This window comes from Peromyscus maniculatus, chromosome 16 (genome assembly GCF_049852395.1).
Source record: "Peromyscus maniculatus bairdii isolate BWxNUB_F1_BW_parent chromosome 16, HU_Pman_BW_mat_3.1, whole genome shotgun sequence".
Classification (NCBI taxonomy): domain Eukaryota; kingdom Metazoa; phylum Chordata; class Mammalia; order Rodentia; family Cricetidae; genus Peromyscus; species Peromyscus maniculatus.
The window spans coordinates 61,465,665-61,486,376 of record NC_134867.1 but is presented as its reverse complement, the minus strand read 5'-3'; the positions used below and the strand labels follow the sequence as shown (position 1 = coordinate 61,486,376).

Sequence of the window (20,712 nt, the reverse complement as noted above, 5' to 3'; positions counted from 1 at the left end):
GTTCAGACACGGCAGGACTTTTAAGAAGACCCCAGGAAGCGTCTGACTGGTGGAGATAATGGGCTCCAAAGAGATTGCACCTTGCTCCTTCAGTTACGTCTTATTTTTTTATTTTTAAATGTCTCCTCAAAGATCTGAGACGAAAGAATAGAGCAGATAATAGCAAGGATGGAATCTTTTCACAGTTTACAACTGGATGCAGTTTGATGAGTGCAGCCTTGGAAGTGGCCACTAGGGTTGTTAGGAGCACTGTCAGTAGGAAGGCTAGGGGAGTCCTCTCAGAGAGGTCAAACTCCCAGTCACTTTGGGGTTCTCCTCCACAAAGAGTAGAAATGCATAGTGGCGTCGTGCGAACATTCCTGTGTGGAGGTTTCACTACTGTAGACTCCTCCACATGGTGTTTTGCAGCTCTGGTGAGCTTGGTTGTGATATATGCCTGAGAAGAACCCACTCCAAGTACATTTGAAATGGATCTATCCGATGTATGTCTAGAAGACGGATGAGAGGTGGCTTTATGAAATAAATGCTTTACATGGTGCACGTAGCTAAGTCTGTTTTCACTTAGGAAAGTAAGGTTAAAGAGAGCAGCCTTCTACCCCTCCCTCACTGGGGGAATCGTGCCAGGTCATTAACATCCTCATTGAAACAGAGGCACACGCTAAAGAAGTCCAAGTTCACCCACCTTGTTAGGGTAGTGTGTATTTTTGGTGAATGAATTGGAAACATGTTAAATTTATAGAAAAGTTACATTTTTTATGAGTCTTCCTGAGGTTTTTAAGTGACGTTTACTTAAGAGCTGATTGTGAACACAAACATGAACTGAGTCAGTGAACGGAGTGGGAGAGATTAGGAAAAAAAATTATGGGAGACTTTACAAGAAAGAACTATTTTATATCTGAAGACAATTGCACATGTTTAGTCTCTTCCAACTTAATCTAGTTGGATGATTTTGAGAAGCAAATTTCCCAGAAAACTTTATAAAGACAGGAAATTAAGACCTAGAAACAATTATTTTATAAGGAATCTAGTAAATTATTGTATTAATAACTTTTAGGATGGAACACATTTAGGCAGTTTTATTAAGATTTACCTGGAACTCTCTGAATAAGTGTGATATCTGGGCATCACAACTAAAACCACTACTGACAGAAACAATTGAAATGCCAGGTGAATTTTAAATCTGTTCTTTCTCTTTCTCTCGCTATTGTTGTGGTAGGGTGAAGATGTGTGTATTTCAACACAAATGATTAAATCACTGTCCCCCACCCCCAAGAAAAGGAATTTAACATATTTAAAAAACTGCATAAACAGTGTTAAAAAGATTATTTAGTTCAACTAGCTTTATTGTCCAGTTCTCTTGGTGGCCATATTTTAATAAACGTCTGAATTGCTAGTTTGGAGAATTGTGTGTGTTGACAACACTCAAAATAGGAGAGAGTGAAACAATTCCAAGGAAGCCCGGGAAGGAGTAATTCTGCATTTTTGTGAATGATCTCTGAACCAGGAAACAAAGACCAACAGTCTTTACCCAGAGGCCTATTGCAAGTCAAAGGACACACAATTATCTCTAGGAACCGAGCAGCGCCTTCTACTGCACAGCACTACTCAGAGCTGGTGCCTTTTGTGCCTGCCCTCTCCCACCTTGCTGTACCCTCCTGGGGCAGGCATCACAGCTTGCTTTCCTTTGAGAAAAATCCCGTGGATTGGTTTCCTGGCCAAATATGAGGAAAGGGGACAAATACTTCCTCGCCCATAAAATAATTACCCTTTTATTGTTTCAAAATAGAGGGTTCCCTTCTTGTCATGGACGTGGCTTTAAAAGCACTTACATTTCCCACTTGAATTATGATTGATGTGTTCAATGCCTTGACCCAGACAGACTTAAACCATAATTTAATTGAAGTCAATGAACATGGAGAAGAATTGTGAGGCATGGAGAAGGGATTCAAGATAATGAAAAGCTTCAGAAAACTTAACTGAGAAAAATGTAATTTTGAACACATCTTTAAATTTTTTTTATCTTTTAAAAAATGAGCACTTCTTTGTGTTTAAAATTGAATTTTAGTGGTTACAATTGTGAATTGTTCTAAATGTCCTATACGTTTAGGCATTTGATAATATCAGCTATTAAAATACATGGGTGCTCATACAATTAAAATAGGAAATTCTTAAATTAAAACCCAGTGTTACAGAGGGTTTTTGAAATAGAAATGTAGCTCAGTGTTGTATTCTAGGATTCGTAAAACCTTGGGTTCCATTCAAAAAGTTTTATTATTGATTAAAAATATTATTTCCTATATCTTGTTGAAAATCTCTTAGAGAATTTAACTGTCTGCATATAAAGATCATACTTATTCCTGCCTATTCTTCAATTTTATAAGATATATTAGTTATCCTCCCTTTTAAATGAGTATTCAGTAGTCATAAGGCCCTTCAGTGTGCATACTGCACAGGTGTCTTTGGGGGCCCTGCCCTCTCTGACAGTGTTAGTATACATTTTATTATCACTTGCCAGCAAGTATTTTTTAATTGTCTTGTTTATAGATAAAGGGCAGACATTTTACTTTGAAAATGAGTTTTAGGAAAAGTAATGCATTCTACAATGATTTAGTTTTACAAAAGCAGATTCCAGTATTGAGCATGTATTATGTGTCTGGTACTGTTAGTAGGTGCCAAGCATACAAGAATGGAATAAACAGATAAAAATGCTTTGTCATTGTAAATATTCTATCTGTATTGACTATTGGCCCCACGTCTGGCTTGTTTTAAAACTCGTATGCAGGGAATTTTAAGTCGTAGACTTTGTGGTTGAATGTACTATGCATTGCTGTTTACTCTGTCATCTTAATAACATTAGATGGAAGCGACTCTACATCTGAATACTGTTTGCGAGGAGGTGCCCTTGTCCCACTGTGTCACAGAATGGGTTCTATACAACTTGTTTATAGAAGAGTTTATATAATTTTATTCAGTCCTCCTTTGGGTCCAAAGCCTCTGAAAAAACCTTATGTCCTTTGCAAATGTTGGTCCTATTTCTAAAGGTTTTTCTGAAGTCTGCATTTTTTTTTTAATTCAAAGCTCCATGGCTTGAAAATGATACAGTGGAAATACTTGGTATTAAGATATGCAAATCCATCCCTGCCTCTAAAGCTTCTTTGAACTCCCATCCACCCTCCACAAAAAAAGGGAAAAAGAAAAAGAAAGAAAGAAAAAGTTCTCCTTGTTTCAAAATGCTTAATATTCATGAACCAGGTTCAATGCAAAATACTTTATTCTGTTAGCTTTCAGTTCTTTGATCAATGAGAATTGTTTCTTACCTGCTGTTTCTTCAGCCTTTAATGGTAGCCCAGTGCTTATTCAATGTTTCTGTTTTAATTTGCATTTAATGAGCTCATTTTAAATGTTTCTTTGTAGTAACCCGAATGGTTTCCTTCTTACATTTATAATATTAAAGACGGAGACTTATCTGACAGCTAGCTGATTTATATTACAGCCCCCATCATGGCTTATTTACTTCATCTTATAGAGGAGATTTGTGGTGAAAAGGAATGCAGTTAACAGTACTATTTCCCCTAGGACCGTGTTTCCTGATCACCTAAGATTCTATTGGGCTAATCCAATTTTCATTCCCCTCTCACTAAATAGCATGTTTTCTTTCTTGAATTAATAGATATTTCAATTGACAGTGATCATTCTAGTATCCATTCTTTATAAGGTACTGTGTTAGGTGGTGCTGCACAGGGATGTTCCTTGTGTGTGTATGTGATTATATGTTCTGTAGGGAAGGACACAGAAATAGGAAATCACTTATCCCCATGAGCTGTGATTTACTTGGGCTAATAAGACATGTGCATTGTGCAGATTTTACCCTCTCCATTTATTGTAGCAGAGTGTGGTGTTTATATATTCATCCTATCACATGGGAATTGTGTTTCACTGTGTACTCCATTTAGATACAATCTTTATATGTGATACAAACAGAGAGTAATAGGATGACGGTCTGGTATCAGAGAGTACCCACTCTTGTTCATTTAGGAATTGATGAGCTTCCCAATGGGTAGGCAAATGAACTTCTTTCATTTTGATGCCTTCCCTGCTTTCTTCATTTGTCTTTTTTTTTTATGTGTTATGGATGGTATTTGCCATATCTTCCTACATAAAGACTTTCTATCATACTTTCCCCCCATCATTTTGATTTCAGAGAAGTCACCGAACAAATTGGTTGTCAGTTATGGGTTGCTGAAGTTTTACAACAGATCCAAATATGCTTACCTTTCTTTGCCTACTGTCTATGAGCATTCTTAGTGAAGGTTACTATTACTCTGATAAAATTCCATGACCAAAGCAACTTGGAGAGGAAAGGGTTTATTTGGCTTACATTTCCATTGCACTGTTTATCCATGAAGGACATCAGGGCAAGAACCTGGAGGCAGGAGCTGATATAGAGGCCATGGAGGGGTGCTGCTTACTGGCTTGTTCTCCATGGCATGCTCAGCATGCTTGCTTATAGAGCCCTGGACCACCAGCCCAGGGATGGCACCACCCACAATGGGCTGGGCCCTTCCCTGTTAATCACTGATGAGGAAAAATGCTCTTTAGGCTTGCCTACAGCCTGATCTTAAGGAGGCATTTTCTTAATTAAGTTTGCTCCTCTCAGATGACTTTAGTTTGTGTCAAATTGACACAAAACCAGCCAGCACAGGAATTATGTCATGAACTCTGTTTTGTTTAGATGTTGCAGGAACAATTCTGAAATAATTTTTCTGAGAATCAAACTTTTAGGGACCTTCCATGTTGGATCAAGTCATTAACATAATTATTTTTGTATACATTTATTAGGTCTAATTTTAGCTTCTCAGTCAGTATAAACATTTTATAACCAACAGAGTCCATGTTATGGAAGTCAGGTTAGTCAGCACAGGGGGAATGACACCTTTTGAGGCAGATGTTGGAGGAGGTAATGACTTTTTGTCTTTGAGAAATGATAGGGTGATAAACATTAGTGACTCAAGATTGATAGCTGTGTGTGAATTCTTAATTATTAAAAAGATTTCTTTAAAAGATTTTAACACAAGAGATTAGTTGCCATAACTGAAAAATACATAATAATATTCCATTTCTACATATGAAATACCAGGGAGTATATTCCCAAATTATATTTTGGAGCTGTAAGAATTTTTGGAACTCTAGTGTTCAACATATAATATTTTCAAACTGTCCCAAAGCAACATGTTATGAAACACCCTTAAGAAGAAGAGGAATGGGGCTGGAGAGATGGCCCAGTGGCCATGTGTGCTTGCTGTGCGTACTGGTAGTCAAGTTTGGATCCAGGTTACCATGAAATAGTTCAGGCAAGGCGCTGTGTGTGTGTGCAACCCCAGTGACATGTGCTGGGGTGTGTCAGGGGAAGAGGATCATTGTGCTTGCTGGTTGTTGGCTTAGCTCCAGGTTCAGCGAGATAAGGCAGAGCATGTAGAGCAGGACACTTGATGATGTCCATGCAGCACCAGCACACACACACACACACACACACACACACACACACACACACACACAGAGTAAAACAAATGCACCATAGTTGTACTACGTATTGAATTAATTATACTTTCACTGTTAATTAATGTCAGGAAATTTTTGAATGTTAATACACAAAAAGCTATTTTATGATGTTATCATTAATGTAGAGTTTTCAGGAAGAGAAACATTAGGACCACTGTTTCAATTTCTTTAATCATCAGTTTTTCTCTATACATTTTGGAGGCGTGTCTCAGTTACTCCATTAGTTTTTCTTTGCTACTATAATAAATTACCATGTTTGATGGCTTAACATAAATTATTCTGTGATAATTCATGAGACCATTTGTTAGCAGGTCTTCCTAGGCTCCAGGGAGGGCCCTCTTCTACCCGGAGAAGTACTTGGCCTCACCATTCACTGTGCCCTCTTCCCTGTGTCACTTTGCTGTAGTCATACTGCTACCCTCTGTGGCTGCCATCCCCTCCTTCTCACCCCTCGATTCTTTTCTTCCTCTTCTCTCCTGCCACTCATTACTTCTTTCCTCCTCCTTGTATGTTTTGTTTGTTTTGAGACAGATTTTTTTTTTTTCTATGCAGCCCAGGTTGGTTTCAGTCATAAGATCCACTTGCCTCAAAACTTCTCTGGAGCGTGTGTAGATGACAGGTGTGTGCTGCTGTGCCAGCTACATTGCCGTCTTCACAGGAGCCCAGGTCCTTTTGTCTTTAGGAGTACTTGTGCTTACATTTAGGGGCCACCTGGACAGCTTCTTCTCCAGACCCTTAACTGAATCTCATTTGCAGTTTCCTTTTGTCACATTGGCAGCATTCACAGGTATCAGGGGCTGCAATGTAGACAGTCGGAGGAAGTGTTGTTTATCTACCACTGTAGGCAGGAAGTATCATTTGAAAGTGTGGTTGATGTAGAACAACAGGTAGAATCCATTGATTTGAGAGTGGTTTTGTTTGTTTGTTTTTGCATGTCATTAAAATGTGATGCAATAATGTAGTAATGTTGCATGTAAGGAGTCTAATCCTTTCTCTCATGGACTAGTTGATGACAGCAGCCTAGGGCATAGCTAATTTTTAAAGATAGTTTTCCCAGGTGGCAGCAGACCATGTGGATACTCTCCTGGGTAATTTAGTGGACCAGGTTGCTTCTTTGCATCCCGTAGAAAAAGGGAAGCTTTGCTATGTTTTTGACAGGAAACAGGACTTTACATAACACCAGATGATCAGGCAAACAGGAGCAAATAAGTATTTCATGTATGTTTTGCTTTCTGATTTGAGTTTGCTGTGAATATTAGACAGTTATTGATATTCTGTAATAGATCAACATTGTTTTGTCTGTTGCAAATAATAACTAATCTGACTTGTTGAAAATTACAGAGTTAAAATTTTAAAATAAATTTTAGTAAAGTTGAGAAGGACAAAAGAACAATCTGGTAGCTTAATTTGCTTCAACTTTTAAGGATGTCAGTATAGATTTTGGCTTTAGGAAAGAGTATTGCCAGAAATATATACCCCATTTTTCATTGTTAATATAGTTAGAATAAAGTCTAAAGAAAATGTGAGCTATTGTTTTAAAATAGATGCAGAATTTTATTTTTTAAAAAAGGAAAAGTTTCATTCTTTTGTTGGCAAAATAAGAAAATGAATGTCCAATATTTATTTAGACCTCATTCTCAGGGCTTGTGACAGGCACAGAGAGGCTGCGCTGTAATAGAGGAAGCTGCTTTGTATTGAATATTCTGTGTTCAGTTGTGGGAATCCAGCAAAGTAACCTCCAGCTAAGGTGGTGGGCTTCTGAGGAGGTAAATAAAGAAGGTGGGCTTCAAATAGAGGGATCGTGAGTAAGATGGAAGAATTGTTAGCAGGGCCTGGGCTGGGGAAGGGCCAGCATTTGACCCAGAGGAGCTGAGGAAGAAGTGATGTGTGAGATTGCGGGGAAAGTGTGGGGCATCTCAGAGAAGTATTCCATGTCATGTTGGAGAGTGAAGTCTTTGCTCTGAGTAGTGGGGGATTGCTTGATCTTAATGTCAGAATGGATGTGAAAATTTATATAGAAAGATAATTTTGGCATGAGGACCATGTTAATTCTTATTTATTTACTTTTGGTTAACATCAAAATCATGGCCATGCTCTATCATAACTTAACGCTCTACAAGTTAACACACTTGTGTTTTGGTGAATTCCAGCAGAGGAAGCAATCATTGACAACTGCAGAGGTCAGTGATCAGGCTAACTTAAGTGCATGAATGGGGTATCCTCAAAAGTAATAGCAGAAAGTGGCTAGCTATCGTTGAAAGTAAGGAACTGATGCAAATTTGAAGACAATGGGCTGAGGAGATGCCTCAATGGGTAAAGAGCTTACCAGGCAAACAGGAGAACCTGGGTTTGGGGCCCCAGTGTCCACATCAAAGCCAGACTTGGTGATGTACTCCTTCTAAGAGCTGAGTTGGGCAGAGACAGGCAGACCAGTCTGCTGGCTAGCCAGCTGGTTCAGAGGAATCAGTAAGCCCCAGGTTTACACACAGACACACATATCAGAGGCTGGACTACACTTTGAATCTGCTACACTGTTTCCCACCCAGGCAGAGTCTATAAGATATTAGGACAATTAGCACTCTGATGTAATCAAAACAAACCAATCCTTCAAGGTTGTACATTTTATATATTTCACAGAATCACTTTTTTCCTGCTAAATCCTAAAGACTCTTTCTATTTTGATGTTCTTGTTTACATAATACTTCATTCTTGAAGGAAGAAGTATGTTTTTGTGTAAGAAAAGCTGCTAAGTGAATAGCAGTAGAAATGAAAGGAGAGGAGATGTCATGCTTGCCTTTGGTTTCTCTTCTCCAGTGTCCCTTGGAAGGATCGTTCTCTGTTGATTCTGTCTTAGCTGGGTTCAACCTCATCTTGTTTATCTTTAGTCTCTGAGCCCAGCCACATCTCAGTAAGTGTTGAGATAGGGGAGGAGTGAATCAGCAGGGCAAAGAATGAATGACTGTATAGCCTGATTTGATACATGCTGAATACATTTCAAATGTTTCAGATTCAGAGAAAATGGTTTATTAAACTGAAGAGGAGGATTTTATCTGCAGCATTTTCCTGTGCAAAGTGAATTGGAGCTAGCACAGGGATACGTTGTTTTTTCTTTCTGTTCCTTGTTCTTTACTGTTGCTTCTCCCTGGTGTTTCTCTAGTGCTAACTCTTAGAGAAAAGCTATTTAATTATTTGAATTTTTCATGACACTGGGGTTGGAAAGTGGTTGCTCTATGTATGATGCTTAAATATAAATCACACAGATGTCTTGTCTCTTCTACCTTTAGCTTTTAACTTCATATCAAATACATTTTTCTTTGGGGTCTGTATTTACTTGTTTCCCTAGTGAAGCTTTTCTCCATGGGATACTTTCAATAGAAACATATGCTCAAAGCTTCCCAGTAATTACAATATCACTAAAAGCTTCATAATCCCATTACTGAAACTAAATTTTAAAAAAATTTAATTTTCCTTGATTCAATCATTTCAATTGACTTCTAGACTGCTGCATGATTTATTGAAGAAGCATGACAGGCCAAAGTCAAGGGGTACTTATAGTGCCTAACGCTTTGTAGGGAAAACTTCATGGCAATTTAATTTAGACAGACATTTATCTTAATTATTCTGAGGTTGTTTTTAAAAGGGAAACATTTATTTTTATGCTTTTAGTATTTCAGCTTGTTCTGGTGACATCATTCTGTACTCTCCAAGGCTTAAGCATCAACTTCTCAGCCCCGTTTACACACAGACTCTGGTGAAACAAAAAAGGACAGAAGCCTGATTTCTCTCATAATTGTTCTAAGCATGTTCCTTCATGTTATTTAAAAGACAGGTTTAACTTTAATGTTTTCATTGGGGATCCTACATAATTTTGAGATATTTGTTTCTGTTTACCATGAGCAAACACACCCCCTGCAGTGCCTCCACATAATTAAATAACCCAACATGCCAACAACATCACTTATCTATTTCGTAGGATATGGAGCGTTATAAATAAACATAGCTACTTTTTTCCCATTGCTCACAGGGGGTGGAGAAATGATCATCCATCAAACTCATGTCTGGTTGTTCTGAAAACCATTCATTTTTATTTTTAATGAAGTAGAGATTCAAATGAATATGAAATTACCTTCCAAAGTGACGTGAATTTTCCTAATTTTTAGCTCAGGTTTTAAAATTTATGTATGTTACAAAGCAGTAAATCTAGAGTAGTTTTCAATCACATTTCCTATCTACTCAGCCAGAAGTCTAGATAGTACAGTGGAAGTATATCTTTTGCTAATAATCATGCAAAAAGTATTTTGTGGCATTTGAATCATTTTATTAATTTTCTGAAGGTGAAATTTAAACCTTTAAATACTTTGTTGTATTTTTGACAAAGAAATATAAAATTGAATTATTCTCTGAATCAGGCATACATTTTTGCCCCTCCCTTTAACAAATGACAAATTTTATAAATAATGGTATTGCAACCATTCTTCTGCCTTCATGGGGTAGGTTTATTATTTGTTGGATCAATTTATTATTATTTTAAAAATAAAGCTTGGAATAAATACATGTCCCAAATCATCCTCCCACCATACTATCATAACACAATGTCTTATATACATAATAGTCCTCCACATTTCAGGAGTGAAGCTATAGTAATATTCCCCCTTATCATAGTTTTTGTCTGCTGGCACAAACCTAGACACGCCTGGGAAGAGGGAATCTCAATTGGGAAGTGCCTCCATCAGATTGGCCCATGGGCATGTCTGTGAGCATTTTCTAATTGCTTATTATGTAACCAGGCCCAGCCCACTGTGGGCATGGGAAAGGTGACAGGTGGAGGGAAGCAACCCAGGAAGCAACTTCCTGCATGCTGCCTGCTTCAGTACCTGCTCTGGGTTCCTGCCTTCCCCTGATGGTGACCTGCAACTTATAAGCCAAAGAAACTCTTTCCTCCCCAAGTTGGTTCTGGTCAGTGTTTTATGAAGCAACAGCAAGCCAAACAGGACTTTCATAAGTGTACTGCTACTCAGGAGGACAGGAATTAAAGTGAGGAACCTGGGTCATGGGGAGGTCCCAGATGGTTTCGGTTCTAGAAGATAAAAGTGACTTGGTTTTGATGTTTCTTATTAAGAATTTTTCTTGATTACCATAAAAACAAAAAAAAAATCTAGGTAAGTTGGGCAGTGGTGGTGCATGCCTTCAGTTCCAGCACTCAGAAGGCAGAGGTAGGAGGATCTCTTGAGTTCAAGGCCTGCCTGGTCTACAGAGTGAATTCCAGGACACCTGGAGCTACATAGAGAAACTCTGTCTCAAAAAACAAAAACATACAACCCCCCCTCCACCAAAATTTAAGTAAACTAATCCAGCTTTAGAACATCTATGTACTTTCATATGTGAATATTCAGTCTGGGAGTGGATACCTGAATGTGGCTATATATTATGCATCAAAAGTGCAAAGATGTAAGGCAGAGCTAAACATGTAGTGTTGACCCTACTTACAAGCTAGTAAGTCATTGTGTCTAAACATATCATGGATGGTGCAGATTTACAAGACTTATAGACCAGAGACTTAGGACCCCATTGCTATGATGAATAAAGTTAAATAAACCTCATTAAATTTACAGTTTTCTTTGTTCCCAAATTCCACAAAGGTGATGTGATAGGATCCAGATGAATGCTGTCCATGTAGTAGGCTTGCCTTGCAGATAAAGGACAGTCAGTTTGAAGATCTACCACCATTGTAGCAAGCAGTAAGGAAACCTACTCTTTATCTAGAGATAGGCATTGATGAATTTCTTAAGGTTCTATAAAGAACCTCCAAATATGGCCAAGGTAAGTAATTGGTCAGTACCATAGAGCATCTGCATGCGCAATAACACATGTGGTAAGTGAGGGACCCAAAAGAAATAATGCCTTTCAAAATTTCATGCCATTTTGTTTTGGCTTCTTATGAGCTGTGGCATGAATATGGTCAGTATGACTAATCCACAAAGGCTAGAAACAAATATATTAAGCTGTCTTATACAAAATTTAGTTAGGGCTGCAAACAATAGGACCCTAAGCATCAGAATGAGGCCAGAGTAGTATTGACTTCATCTAGTCTCTCTACCTTCCATCCAACTAAAGTCTTTGATCAGGGAGTCCAATGGGTATTTATTCAGAAAGTCTAAGTGCCATTGCTAGTAATGATGGGGACAATAGCCCTCATGCCTAGTGAAGAGCCATCCCATGCTTTACTCTCCCTTACATAGAGTGCAGGTCACTATGGTGTGAATTGATTGCACATTAAAGTATTCCAGAGGTCAGACCAGATGGGATATTAGCAGTTCTTCACATTTGACAAAGCTACAACTTTCAATGTAGAACATTTTGCTGACAAAGTCTTACTTTGGTTGGTTTTCTCTAGTTGTCACAGATGGCTACTTTTGTTTAGAGCATCCTGTCAGCATTCAATTTAGTCCAACCTGCAGCACCAAGCTACAACTGATATTGGTCTCAGTTCTCTCCCTCATACATACTGTGGTACTTGTGGATGCTATGTATCAGAGTTTGCAGGACACTTGAGGAACTCTGAATTGTAAACATGCCTTCTTTTTTGCCTTGGGAAAATGTTGCCTCAGCTCTCATCTTCTAAAGAAGTTTCCAGCCAACCAAGCTGCTGTGTGGGATACAAAACTATAAGGGAACACAGGCTCCTAAGCTTCTCTGGTGCTAGCTGAGATTTTGCAGGTAGTGCTCTAATTTTGACACTGCTCTGTGCAGGGGCAAACCAGGGTTAAAACTGAACAGCAAAGGCTCTTAGACGTTTGGCCTTTCATTTAGTCCAGTAGCATATATTTTAAAAAGGAAGATTCAGGGCATAGATAAGAAAGCAGATAATCCATTTCATGTTTTACATAATGTTTTAGCACTGTTCAGAATTACAGGAAGCAAGGGATGATGGTTTATACCTATAACCCTAACACCTAGGAGGGTAGGGCAGAACCGAAGTAAGTTGGAGACCAGTCTATGGTTCAGAGTGAGATGTTGTCTCAAAAAAACAAATCTAGAACAAAACAAAAGGAAAGCTCTGTCAAATTATTTTTAAGAGAATCAGCTCTCTACCTTTTCCAAAGTATTGAAAATATTTTACTATTACAGGAAAGTGAAATATTTGTGATAGTCTCAAGATTAATCCAAAGATAATCAGGCTGCCATTTTTGTTTTAATTTTTCATATTGAATAATCCTTCTAAAATGTACCTCCTTTCTTTTGCCATGGTAATCCCAATAGACTAAATGTAATTGTACATTGCTTTGTTCTGAGAGTATCTTTTATTTAGAACCATTAGTATTGAATAATATAGGCATAAAAGCTTGAGTGCTTAATCTTCCTATAATTTAATTTGAAAACTTTTAGTTTGGTCTTCATAAGTAATGTCTATATGTCATGGATCCTAAGAGCAAGACGAATAAGTGACTTTCTGTAATATGCTCATATGCATATTTATATATGTGTATATATAATATGTTTACCTCAAAAATTAATGTGTTTTTCTATGAATACAGAGCAATCTTGCTTAAAGAAGTAATTTTAAGGTAGAAAAACTCATCCAATGATAAGATTATTTGGATTGTTTCTCCCCCTGTGGTAGTAATCTAAGAGACATTTTCAAACTCATGAATTCCATCAGCAGATTATGACCAGTATCATCAGGAGACTACTCTGATGTGGAGCTCTTATGTTCTTAGGAATAGTTTAGTCAGTGACCTGTATATTTATATCTCTGATGGATTTCCTTCCATTTCAAAAAGGAGAGAAAACGGAACAGATAAAAATGTCTGATGTCTACTGAGTTCTCATGCTGTACATTGTGTTTCAGGTGCTATTCCTGATTCATGAGACTTAACCCTTACCATCTCTTATGATATTATTTTGGTATCCTTGCTCCCTTTCAGGAAACCAAAGCACTTAGAGGTCACATAGCTTGACCATGGGTATAGTGACTCAGCCCCAGGTTATATGACCTGGAAACATGTTTACCTGGACCACCTAGCTGCTCAGGCTTTGCCCTTCACTTTCTTTTATTTCCTTAGTTCTCTTATTTCTTTTCTAATGGAGCTCCCCTACCCCCTATTGGCCTCTCAGATCAGTTTAGAGGCTGAAATAGCAGATGAAGCTAAAAAGTTTCTTTGACTTATAACAATTTCTTCCAGAATTATCTTGTTGAAAGTAAATAGCCCATCTGGCTTCCTTTTTTCACAGAGCAAAACTCCTGAGTGAGCTTTGTGACTGATGCTGGCTGTATTCCATGAAGTGCGCCTGTTGGCCCTAAGCAAGATGAACACAATCTGTTTCTTCTATTTCTAATAAAGGAAGAGAGTGCCTTCATTTGCCTCTTTAATTCATGGCTTGAATTTTATGTCCTTCTTTTGCACAATGGCAGCTTTCCTGCTGGTTTCTCTTTCCTTTTCTTTCTTTTTTCCCCAATTTTCAGGTAGATTTGAAACTACATAATAAACGCTTTTCAGTACAAGGACACTACAATGAAATCACATTAAAACTTGCATTTTTCAAACCATAGCAAGAAGTTGTTAGCTGTGTGACTCCCATTGATTAGCAGGAGCTGGAAGGATGGTTGAGAAAGCCATGTTTCTGCTGCCCCATTCTTTGCCTGCTCTCTACATAAAGAGCAGTGTTTAGCCTTCTGCGCCAGAGTCCACGGGAGTCCAACAACCAGGCTCTGCACACTCTGAGAGTTTACCTCTAAGTACCTTAATTTAGCTCCCGAGTTTACTTCTAAGAAGCAGCAGGGACTATCCCTCTAGCCCTGATAATTATCTTCCCACAGGGCTGACCAGGGCTTGTAGAATGGGGACATTAAAAATTGAACCTGAATTCTCCTTGGCCAAGAAAATCATTTGCTTCTTTCTGTGTCATTGAACAGATAAGAATATTGTGAAGTTTATAAGCTATTAAATGCATTTTTACATTGTTTTACTTTTAAATTTTCTTATGGAACTAGACTCCATGAAGTCATCATGCTATGTTTTTTGATGTATTTCCATGGTTGAAAACTTGTCTCCACATCTTGTTATTTGAAGCACAAATTCACAAAAGCCAGCGCCTTTTTGATCTTACTCACTAAGTGCCAGTTCACAAATAGGCATACATAGATTTTATGCCTGAGGATGTTGTTGTGTCAGGGACCTTTATGTGTACATGTGAAAATATATGTATGTGAGCAGGTGTGTCTGTGTGTCTGTGTGTATCTGTTTGGAAGTGCTCATGTGGAGCTCATAGGTCACTCATAGGTGTCATTTCTCAGGATGGCTGTCCATTTTATCTCTTGAGATAGGATCACTCTGGAATCTGGGGTTTACTGATTAGGTGAGGCTGGCTGGCCAGTGAGCCCTGAGAGAATTTCCTGCCTCTGCCTCCCCAGTGCTGAAGTATAAACTCATACACCATGCCAGAGCATGGGTGCTGGGGATTGAACTTGGGCTGTTGTGCTTGTGTGGAGGTGCTTTTCCAATTGAGCTGTAGCCCTGAGAATGTGTCCTTTCATAGAATCATAATGGATTTCACTTGATTAAAAGGGACCGATGAAACAAAATGAAGACCCACACAGTGGCAGAATTGCAGGCCCAGGATATACGGACAGATGTTGTAATCTTAACTTATATCTTGAAATGACAATGCAAATGGTTTCATTATAGAGCTGCTCTTCTTTGAAAACAAAGGGGATCTTTAAATGTATCATTTGAAGGATAGGAAGAGTGAGAGCAATCTAAGAAAGAGCCTCACCCTTCATTTCTCCTCCCATAGTCCAGCTGTTTCTACATACCACTTCAGACAAACTGCTGGTGTCTATCTTACACATGGGCTGGCATCTTATACACTGAAAAAAAAAAAGAGAGAAAGAACCTATTTTTAATACTTGTTAATAATGTGTCTCCCAACTTTGACATTTACAAAATTTTGTGACAATGATAGCAAATTAAAAACAACAAAAACATTACTTGCAAAGTATATATAACATATATATAAATATAAATTAATAGGTTTATTTTTACATTTGAAATTTGTATTATATTTTTTAGTGTTTATCTTTACACAGTTGGCAGATGCAGTGTAGTTATTTGATTCACTTTAAAGTTGATTACTAAGAGAACTTAAAAGAACTTTTTACAACATAAATAAAGCACAAACTCATAAGGTTCTTTTGTATTACAATTCATACGTGGCCATCTTTGAGTACTATATACTAGAACCCCACAAAGTAGCTTTAATCATCCCTGAGTTACAAATAAGCATATCAAGGCTTATCTTTTATATATAGAACACATTTTAATTATTCAGAAATATTTATAAGGTATAATAACATTGACAACTTTTTTAGTAGGTTATTCTCTATGAAATGTCTGAAACATTCTTCTTTTGTTTTTGGTTTTTCGAGACTAGGTTTCTCTGTGTAGTTTTGGTGCCTGTCCTGGATATCACTTTGTAGACCAAGCTGGTCTGTAACTCACAGAGATCTACCTAACTCTGCTTTCTGAGTGCTGGGATTAAATGCATGCACCACCACCACCCGGCTCAAAATGCATTCTTACTGAAAACATTTTAAGGTTTCAATTTAGCAAGAGCATTCAGTGAACTTTGTCACTTACTTTAAATATGACTAATAGCTCTAAATTAGGCTGAGGCATTCCTCTGTTTAACTAGTTCATAGGAAACCAAAATATAAGACTGAAGCCCTGAAATTGGCTGGTAATGATCTAGTTTAGTTTCGGTGCTCATTCTTATAAAGAATTTGGGAGATAGGTGATAGACTTTGCTCATGGAGAGGGAATGAAGACATGAGACCATGACTTCTTATAGGAAGGGTAAGTAAGGCACCTTATACTGTAGAGTTAGTCATAATCTCCTGCAGACTCTTCATGTGATTGGTGGGTAGGCCCTTCTCTCTCATAAGGAGGACACAGCTGACTCTAGCAGCCCTGTTAGTTGTGAGAGAAGTCTCACTATTTGACTCTCAGAGGCACTGAGGATATCCAGTTAAGACTATATTTCTTAGGTCCCAAGTTTTAAGTCCTAAACTTAATGCATCTCCTGCCCTTTCCCACCCCTTAAATAAGGCCCTTTGTAGGTTATTCTCTAAATAATGTCTTGCACTCAAAATACATTCCTATTGAAAACATTTTAAGGTTTCAGTTTAGCAAGCTAGTCTGGTACTTTGTAACCAAGCTTAAATGTGACTAATAAGTCTACATGGGCTTGGCAAGAGGGAACTCCCCTTGTTAACACTAGCACACAACTCCCAGGCTTAGGGGCTGACATTTAGTTCAACCTTGAACATAGTAAATTGATGAAAGAATAAACACAATCAATAAGCTCCATATTTTACTGAGAGTGGAAATAATGGCAGTCTTGTAGGGAGAAATCTAAACAGAAAAGCACTTGGCATTTATTGTGTGTATGGTGTTGGACTCTGTTAGTTGATAGTCAGGCTCCACCCATTGTCATCTATTCAACAATGGGCCAGGACCCTCAGAATCACTGCCTTCCTATGTACAAAGTGGGGTCACATTGCATACCTCTTAAGAGGTTACCAGCATGCAATGAGAAATCCTTAACCCAGTCCCAGACGTATATTTAGACTGCTTAGGCTAAGTATTAGGTACATGTGAAACACATGAAAAAACATAATCAATTGTAGTTTGTAGTACAGTTCGTCTACCTAGATTTTTCCACTGAGAATGCATTCTGTTTATCCATTTCAGATATTTATAAATGTAAATCTGTTTTAGGCATATTCACAGGACTTGAAACAGAATTGAACAACAGAATAATGTTAATGAACATAGATTAAAGACAAGAATGAATATAAAGTGTGAATGGTAACTACTATCATGATAGCATTGTTATAATTTTTACATTTTCTATTAAATGTAGGAATTTATTTTATTATGTTTAGTAGTCTTCACTAGAGTCCTAAAATATAAAGGTAGGAAATGTACTTACTACCTGTTGTGTCTTGTAAATCCAATAGTATCTTAGTCACTGTTCTATTGCTGTGTGTCAACACCATGACTAAGACAATTCTTAGAAAGGATTTAATAGGGGGCTTTCTTACAGCTTCAGAAGGTTAGTCCATCATCATCATAGTGAGGGGAGCATGGCAGCATTAAGGCAGGCATGATGTTGGAGAAATAGCTAAGACCAACATCCTCATCTGCAGGCAGCAGAGAGGGAGAGAGACAATGGGCCTGGTGTGGACTTTTGAAACCTCAAAACCCACTCCCAGTGACACGCTTTCTCCAACAAGGCCATAGCCACTTCAACAAAGCCAACCTCCTTTTTATTTATTTAAAATAGCTTCTTCTCATACAGTACATCCCAACCATAGTTTTCCTACTCCTCCCAGCTGCCCTCCCATCTTCCCTCTCCCCTGGATCCACTCTCCCTTCATCTCCTTCCAGAAAAGGGCAGACTTCTAAGAGATAACAACCAAATACAACAAAACAATATACAAGACAAGGCAAAAGCCCTTACACCGAGGCTGAATAAGGCAACTCAACAAAAAGAAAAGAGTCCCAAGAACAGGCAAAGGAGTCAAAGACACATCTGTGCTCACAGAGTCCCACAAAAATACCAAGTGAACAACCACAACATATAGCAGAGGACCTGGTGTACAACCACGCAGGCCCCGTGCTTGCCACTTCAATCTCTGTGAACCCATATGAGCCCTGCTTAGTGGATTCTGTGGGCCTTGTTCTCTGTTTCCTCTATCCCCTCTGTCTCCTACAATTCTTCTCCCCTCTCTTTGGTGGGATTCCCTGAGTTCTAAGGGGAGGGGACTTGATGGAGACTTCCAGTTTAGACTCTCCCTCTGCATAATGTCTGGCTCTGTGTCTCTGTATCTGCTCCCATCTGCAGCCAGGTGAAACCTCTGATGACGACTGGACAAGGCACTAATCAATGAATATAGCAGAATATCATTAGGAATCATTTCATTGTTTTTGTTTGTTTGTTTTAGACAAGTACTGTTGGTTCTACCCTAGATCTCTGGGCCATCCAATCTCCAGTTCCTGGCCATCCAAGCAGTGCTGGGCATGGACTCCCTCTCAGGGAGTAGGCTTCAAATTAAATCAGACATTAGTTATGGCCATAGCTCTTAATCCTTCCACATGGTTCTTCAACTGGGGGACCAAGCATTCAAATATATGAGTCTCATTCAAACCACCACAAATACTTTATACTTTACCTTTTAAAATGACATAGAACATAATTAATTGTTTTGTCATAACTATGTTGAAAGGTTGAATATAAAATAAGATTTTCCTTTATGCCCCAAACCGTAGTGATATTTTAAATAAACATTCCAAATAGTAAATGGAAGTTGGTTTTTTTAATTTTAACTGAATGATTTTAGGATGCCTTTTGTGATTGAGTCAGTATATATATATACCCTTATATATAAGGGTATATATATACCCTTATATATCCTCTGATAACATTTGTGCAGTGAGGCCTTGCTCTGATGTTGGTGCATTAGGAAAGCTCATTTAAGGAGCTAAACATCTCTTGTCAACACTGAGGTAATTACGCGCTATTAATTCTCATGTCATTTCAGACATTGCTATTTAAAACTATTCATTTCATGAGATCCTAGAGCTGGGATAAGGTAGACAGCCAACTATAAACCAATTAAAAATGAGATTGTTTTGCTTTAGTCCTGAAGCACTGGAATCAGAAAGTTGACTCAATGTGAATGTAGCTTTGGGAAGGTTTCTTACTTCATTTTGCAAGATGAATATGACTAGGCAACCTTGAGAAGACAAAGGAGTTGATGGAGAAGAAAGGTGCTTTACTTCAGTCATTTGTATAATCAAGGAAGTAGGTGGGGAAGAGCTGAGGGAGAAAATCTGGAACCAGTAGTTTTTTTGTCTGTTTTATCCAAATGAAGCTTTTTAATGCATCTGCTCTGCACATTATTAGCTGACAATTAGAGGTATTTAACTTTTATGTAATGTCCTCTGCGAAGGAACTAGACTAAGATTTTCTTTCAAAATAGAGGACATGATTTCAAAGGAAGAATTTTAATAAATCAAAAACTCAAATATCATAGTAGATATATGAAAACATTGATTTCAGTATCTAGCCAAGTTTATAGTACTTGAAGTTTATCAATAATGCAGATTTTACATAAATACTCCTTTGTAAGATTTAGATTCTTTTAGCTATTTTTCATAATTACAGAATAATTGTCAAGATAAATTTTAGCTCATATTTTAAAGACACCTCAATTTATAGGTGACATTCAGTTGCACAGCTGCCTTTTATGATAGTTTTTAAGTGATTTGATTTGAGTGTGTGTGTGTGTGTGTGTGTGTGTGTGTAAGTGCACGTGCGCATGTGCAGGCACACATGCACACATTTACATGTGGTAGCCTGGGACTCATGTTGTCCTCAATTGCTCCATATTTTACATGTTGAGACAGTCTTTTATTGAACATGAAGCTTACCAACAAGGCAAGACTAGCCGATCAAAAAGTCCTACAGATCTTCCTGTCTTTGCACCTGACTTGTTATATGGGTCCTGGGAATCCCAGCTGAGGTCCTCATACTTGTGTCGTAAGCATTGCATCAACGTAGCCATCTCCCTAGCCTTGACCGACTTTTTAAGTGCTTTCTTTAGTAGGAGATGTATAGACATGACTTACGAAGAAATGAGTTGAAAGGAAACTATTCCCAATCTGTGATCATTAGCTTCCATTTGTTTTGTTTTGAAATGTTTGCTTTGTTTAGAAATGGAAAGTTTTCCATACAATACCTTTGCTAATCCTAAACATTATGGTGTCATAACTTATGTGCTAAATGCATAGCCTTATCATGCATGACCTAAAAAATGACTTGATTCCTCCTCCATTCCTTTACATTGTTTCAAGCCATAGATATTTTTAGTGGTGTAACAAGTGTGTGTCACTTTTGTATATTTTTTTCTTATGTTCAAAATGATCAGTAGTTACGGAAGTTACTAATGTAATATAGTTTATTCTGGTCCATTGAACTAAATTTTTTGAGAGATTTGTTAATTTTTTAATCTTTTAATCTTTGAAACAATTTTGATGTTCTGGATATTGTGATAAAAGTCTGTTTCTATTTTTAGTTTTTATTTTTTCA

The 20,712-nt window shown here is 37.8% G+C and overlaps 1 protein-coding gene across 5 annotated transcripts in view; it reads left to right on the top strand.

Moving 5' to 3' along the window:
• The window catches only part of Prkn (parkin RBR E3 ubiquitin protein ligase), a 1,203,648-nt gene that overhangs the window by 597 nt on the left and 1,182,339 nt on the right, over positions 1-20,712 (top strand). The window lies entirely within an intron of this gene.